This window comes from Manduca sexta, chromosome 21 (assembly GCF_014839805.1).
Source record: "Manduca sexta isolate Smith_Timp_Sample1 chromosome 21, JHU_Msex_v1.0, whole genome shotgun sequence".
In the NCBI taxonomy this organism is placed as follows: Eukaryota; Metazoa; Arthropoda; class Insecta; order Lepidoptera; family Sphingidae; genus Manduca; species Manduca sexta.
In genome coordinates this window covers 14,069,718-14,075,832 of record NC_051135.1, presented here as the reverse complement: position 1 = coordinate 14,075,832, position 6,115 = coordinate 14,069,718, and the positions used below count along the sequence as shown (strand labels likewise).

At 35.4% G+C, this 6,115-nt stretch overlaps 1 protein-coding gene across 1 annotated transcript in view; it reads left to right on the top strand.

The window, feature by feature from the left end:
* The first annotated feature begins 351 nt into the window (after window positions 1–351).
* LOC115442235 (cadherin-87A) overlaps window positions 352–6,115 on the top strand; it is a 42,584-nt gene continuing 36,820 nt past the window's right edge. Inside the window, exon 1 of the mRNA XM_037441025.1 lies at window positions 352–646. The gene's annotated coding sequence lies outside the window, so the exon portion shown is untranslated. The remainder of the gene's footprint in view (window positions 647–6,115) is intronic.

The following is a 6,115-nucleotide window of genomic DNA, read 5'->3' as shown; positions in this document are numbered from 1 at the left end:
AGATATGAGACTCTACATGATTAGTCGTGATCGTGCGTTTGTATCATTGTAGAGTTTCGGAGGTGGTAGACGCTATGTTTATTCTAACGACATCTGTTCACAAAGGTACGCAGAAATCCAAATTCTTCTGCAAAAGCGCCATCTATTGTTGAACTTACGTGGTACGTAGATAATGAATGAAGTCGAAGGCTTCGACGTGACTGTCGCCTATAACGCCGATAGGGGCTGTGATGCGCTCTAAAAGCACAGCTGCAAGTTTGCCTTTCTCTTTCATAGAATGCTTGTAATTGTGTGAAAGAGACAGGGAATGCGTTGTCAATGTAACATAACGTAAACATGTAAGTTGTCAGTTGTGAGCCAAATTCCACGGTGGCGGGTTACTACACGGGTCCGTAACATACTTACCACCAAAATAGTTAAATGGAACTATTGTATTACTACAAATTATGTAGTTGTGTAATAAAATAATTAATATTAGTGTTTGTGGCAAAGTTTAAGTAGTTTAAGTGATGTAAAGTTCGACTAACGGTATTGTGCCAGTGCGTTCTGCGCTTTGTGGGTTTGGGTTACACAGACAAGACAGCCACCCGACTCCGTCTGTACTTCTGGACCATGAGATTTGTGATTTGACACAGCCTTACGAACGGTGAGTTCAGATTTTGGTTTTTTGATTTGGGTAACCGGTTTGGCAATATTGGTCGTGATTCATGAATACCGCATGCATAAGTTGGCGATAGTTAGCCGACCTTGCCTTGCGGAGAGGTCCGTACGCCGTTCTCCGGTTTGTCACGTTTGTATTGGAGAAAACGCACTGTCGTGTGAGTACACAATGCGTTACATAGCTACCCGTTGTAATACCTCTAATGCTGTGGGTACGTCTATATACGTCGGGCAGTAGAGGTGCACAATGAGTACGATTTTAGATACATTGCTACATCTACGTCTGGTAAGGAGACTAAAGTTGATGAATTACAACAAAGGTATTTGAGAGAATCTCTTTTAACAACCAGTCACCCAATTTAGTACGCTCGAAGTGCCAGAGGAATCCCTCTGAAGATTTTGTCCTCTGGTAGTTTCTTTCTCCCTACGAAATGAGCAGTTGCTTACATGAAATTTTCAATTGTTATCTTCAGTTTAATTTGCTTTGAAATTTGTCACTTCGTTCTCCACACTTTCATTCATCTTCTGTTCTTTTGGTATAATACTTTGCAAACCGCTTCAGAATTTGGAATCAATTCCTCCCGATCGGCGCTTTATTCATTTGAGATAATAATATGAACTATACTTGTTTAAGTCAAGGTAGAGAATATTAGTTTAAAGAAAAACAACAGGCAATAATGAAGACTAGTAAAGACCTACAAAATTAATAATTTTATATTGAAGAGAATAAAAATGTAGTTACGCCGTGAGACCGTACATTGATGTCATAGCTACTAATGCGTGACTCTACGAATTAACAAAGACTCAACCACTTTGAAAATTATATATTTCGGCTTTATTTCTAGATGTAAGAGTATCCAGAAGGCATTTATCTATGCAAGGATGTGACGATTTTAAACCTGATTGTATGATAAGTATGAGTGTACCAGTCATCCTAATTATTTATTTATGAGTGTACCAGTAATCCTAATTATTTACGATTGTAAAAAATAATTAAACGCGTCAAATTCACTCCTTTTGGTAGAGTCGCGTCATAATGTCATTTTTTGTATATTTTACTGGTAGAGTTTCCTTAAATGTAATTCAAACATCGTTTGTGAGATATAAAACGACCGAATTCAGTTTATACTCTTTGTTAGATAATATTATTATCTACTTATATATTTTACATACAATAGTAAAAAAATAGAACACCTAAAATTAAAAATCGCTGCTACTATCCATAAATGCGTCAGTTAAGCTTGGGTGGTCATCGATTCACAAAAAACAGTAAAATTCAGTGAACGCTCTGCCTTTCCGTTTGGCACGGTTATTGGGATTCACTCATATAAGGTCAACAAAGACCTCTTTAGAACTCTAGGTGTTTAAAGTCTATAAAGATTAACATTATTTTTGATACAATTTTTATGCTAAATATACCCCACCTTTATAATGGTTGCTTGGTTACGCAATTTAACAATGAATGCACTTTTATGCTGTGTCTACATAAGGTTAATGTCATAATCGAATATAAGAAACAGGTTAAAAGTATTACTTCAGATCCGATGGTTAGATTAAAATTAAATCTGAAATGTTAAATTATAAAAATACTTGTCAACTTATTGTGATACTTTATTCTGACTACACCCTTTGAAATGACAAATACAATAATTAATAACATAAAGAGAATGGACGCAGGTTTTAATTTAAGTAATAAATTATGTTAGAACAGAAAAGCACTACATAGATAACATATATTCCTTTAGGATATTAATATGTAATTGTTAACGACTGTATATTGTTCACGTAGTGGAAAATTCGCCGGTGCTCTTGGCTGTACTCGGTGAATGCGAATTTTTTAATGTATTGATAATTGTTGACTTAAAAGGACGCAACTATAACGTATTTCCTTCGTCATCATTATTTTTGGGATTACCATAAAGTGTAAATAAGTAACTTTAGCAAAACAGAGTACTAATACAGTAAAGAATACATAATTATTAAAAAGTGTGTCAAAACAATAAGTCTTGTGCGTTCAGTAAATAGTTATTATTGATCTATTGTTTTTGAGATTTTACGCACCGAAATAATGGTACCTATTGTCATAAGTATTTAAGAGCTTTCGCGAACATTTGTACTGAATGACATTTGGTATTTTCAATAAACGCCCGTCCTGTCTACCTGCAGTTATATGGTCAAAGTCGATTTTAGTATAATTAATGGTAAAAAAAATAATTTCGTAGATTATTTGGTAAAATCTCATTGTATTACTAAACATGATCGTAATATTATTTTACTGTAGTAGCAACTAAACTGTCACAGTTGTCTGTAGTTTTCTTTGTGTAGTAATGGCTTTAAGCTAACTGTAAGGTGCTGAATTCAATTCTTAGGTTTGCCGGTATGGTGTGGGTTTTCGTCAAATAATTTGTCCTGTATTGGGCGAGGACACTGGTACGATATCAAGCAGGTGATAAAGCAGCCGAGTTACCTTCTATGACTTTGTTCCATCTCTATTATTAATGTCGATTTAGTATAAGAAAGATACAGAGAAAAGAAGTTTATTGTTGAAACAAAGATAAAAATTTAAAAACACGAAATGTAAATACTAATAATAATTATAATTAGCACACTTATTACTTCGAAGTCAGAGGTGCGTGACCCGAGACGGTATTCGAGATTTTGTTCCATTGTTCGCTAATCCTAATTTCCTACAGAATTACTAAATGCATCACAAAATGCAACACAACGTGTTTAAAGATGCATATTTCGTATAATAAAAGCAACAGTAAATTAAGTAATTAATTCTAATAACTTGCATCATAATTAGCTAATTAACATTTTAGCATCATAAAACTTAGATTTATGCGTTGATAGGAATGACGTAATTCTTTGGCTTGCAATCGGATGGGATTGAAATGCTATAGACTTTAGTAAGTTTTTGTATTGCTAAGGACGTTTATCTGCGTACACGCAGTAGCAAATGTACTTATTTTGAATCCTGATTGTAAACAGGGATCATGAGAATATTTAATTATTATTTAATTGAATTAGCTTATGTAAACAAAGACAATTTATATTGAAAATAAAATAAATTAAAAATATTCTTAGTAAACAAAGAAGCCAGCTCGGGCTGACAGGGAAGAAGAAATGAAACATATTAAGTCTAGAATTAATCTTAAAATAGTTATATAGTATACTACTTAGTCTGGCCATAAATACTGTTACACTTAATTATAAAAAAATATTACATTTGAATTTCGAATCTGTCATTTTTATACGATTGTTCATTGTGTTTTCTCATTTTGGCGCCAATACATTGTAAAATATTTTGCGATATTAAAATGGTGTGGGGTGATAAAGAGAACCGAATCGCTGTGATAGCATTACACAAAGTAGGTATGGAGCCAAATGCAATTTTTAAAACTCTCCATACACTTGGTATTAGTAAAATGTTTGTGTACCGGGCTATTAATAGGTACAATGAGACCTCCTCTGTTTGTGACAGAAAAAGATCTGGCCGTCCACGTAGTGTTCGTACGAAAAAGGTGGTCAAAGCAGTAAGGGAAAGAATTCGAAGAAATCCTGTCCGAAAGCAAAAGATTTTATCTCGGGAAATGAAGATAGCACCTAGAACCATGTCGCGTATTTTAAAAGATGACTTAGGACTTGCAGCCTATAAGAGACGCACTGGCCATTTCTTAACTGATAATTTAAAGAAGAATAGGGTGGTAAAATCGAAACAACTACTGAAGCGGTACGCAAAGGAGGTCACAGAAAAATTTTGTTTACGGATGAGAAAATTTTTACAATTGAGCAACATTTTAACAAACAAAATGACCGTATTTATGCTCAAAGCTCTAAGGAAGCTTCCCAATTAGTCGACAGAGTGCAACGTGGACATTATCCGACTTCAGTGATGGTTTGGTGGGGTGTTAGCTATGAAGGAGTGACTGAGCCATATTTTTGTGAAAAAGGTATCAAAACATCGGCACAAGTGTATCAAGATACCATTCTTGAGAAGGTAGTTAAGCCCCTTAACATCACCATGTTCAATAACCAAGTATGGTCCTTCCAGCAAGACTCGGCGCCGGGTCATAAAGCTCGGTCCACGCAGTCTTGGTTGGAATCGAACGTTTCGGACTTCATCAGAGCTGAAGACTGGCCGTCGTCTAGTCCCGATCTTAATCCGCTGGATTATGATTTGTGGTCAGTTTAGAGAGTACAGCTTGCTCTAAACGCCATGATAATTTGAGTCCCTAAAACAATCTATACGATTGGCAGTGAAGAATTTTCCCATGGAAAGAGTGCGTGCTTCTATTGATAACTGGCCTCATCGTTTAAAGGACTGTATTGCAGCCAAGGGAGCCCCCTTCGAATAGGCTTTTATATTTTTAATTGTTTTATATTTATGTATTAAACTGACACACTGTAAAAGTAATAAATGTTATTTGCAGTTAACAATTTTCTTTTTTCTTTATTACAATATTTATGGCAAGACTAGGTATATCTCAAAGAATACACACATGATTTTAGAAAAGTCAGAGGTGTGTGCCCTTGGGATTTGAACCTGCGGACATTCGTCTGGCAGAGACCGTTCCATACCCAACTAGGCTATCGTCGCTACGTGTGTATTCTATACTATGTGTGTATTCTTTGTGAATTTATCGTTCGCTTTAACGGTGAAGGAAAACATCGTGAGGAAACCTGCACATCTGAGAAGTTCCTCTGTAGGAATTTCGATGGTGAGTGAAGTCTACCAATCCGCACTAGGCCAGCGTGGTGGACTAAGGCCTAATCCCTCTCAGTAGTAGAGGAGGCCCGTGCTCAGCAGTGGGCAGAGTATATAATACAGGGCTGATATTATTATTATTATACTATATCTATATAAGTATAAAATATGTATATTGTAAAATATAAATATCATCTCTAATAGGTAAAATGGTGTTTTAGAGATTCCAAAATACCAACACATCGTAAAATGCCTTCGCCTTGCAAATGCTATTAAAGCAGGATCGTATCAAACACCCGGATACGGTAAGACATAAATGTGTGCCTTCCAAAACTCGTTTCCTGTGCGCGGTAACGTGTGAATCAGCGCTTATTTTGACAAAACGTCCAAACAGTTACAATCGCGTGAGATCGATTTTTTCCTATTCCGTTGAGTTTTTACACGAAACTAGGAAACGAAGTGAATCGTAGCCAATGTAAAATGGCCGGTATTTTTATTAATATGTGGACATTTGGCGCGGTTGTTAAGTCCATTTATGTGCATATTTAATAGAAACATGATGGAATTAAATAATTTCGCGTCGTTCCTATAGCTCACAATCAATCCCAATCAATCTCAATCAAATACTTAGTATTATTAATAATACAATTATTTAGTGTCACTATTAATAACACTAAGTAATTGAGTATTTAGGTCAGTGTATTGTGGTGCCATTTTCTGAATTTTGTGACCATTCCGAATGCCAGA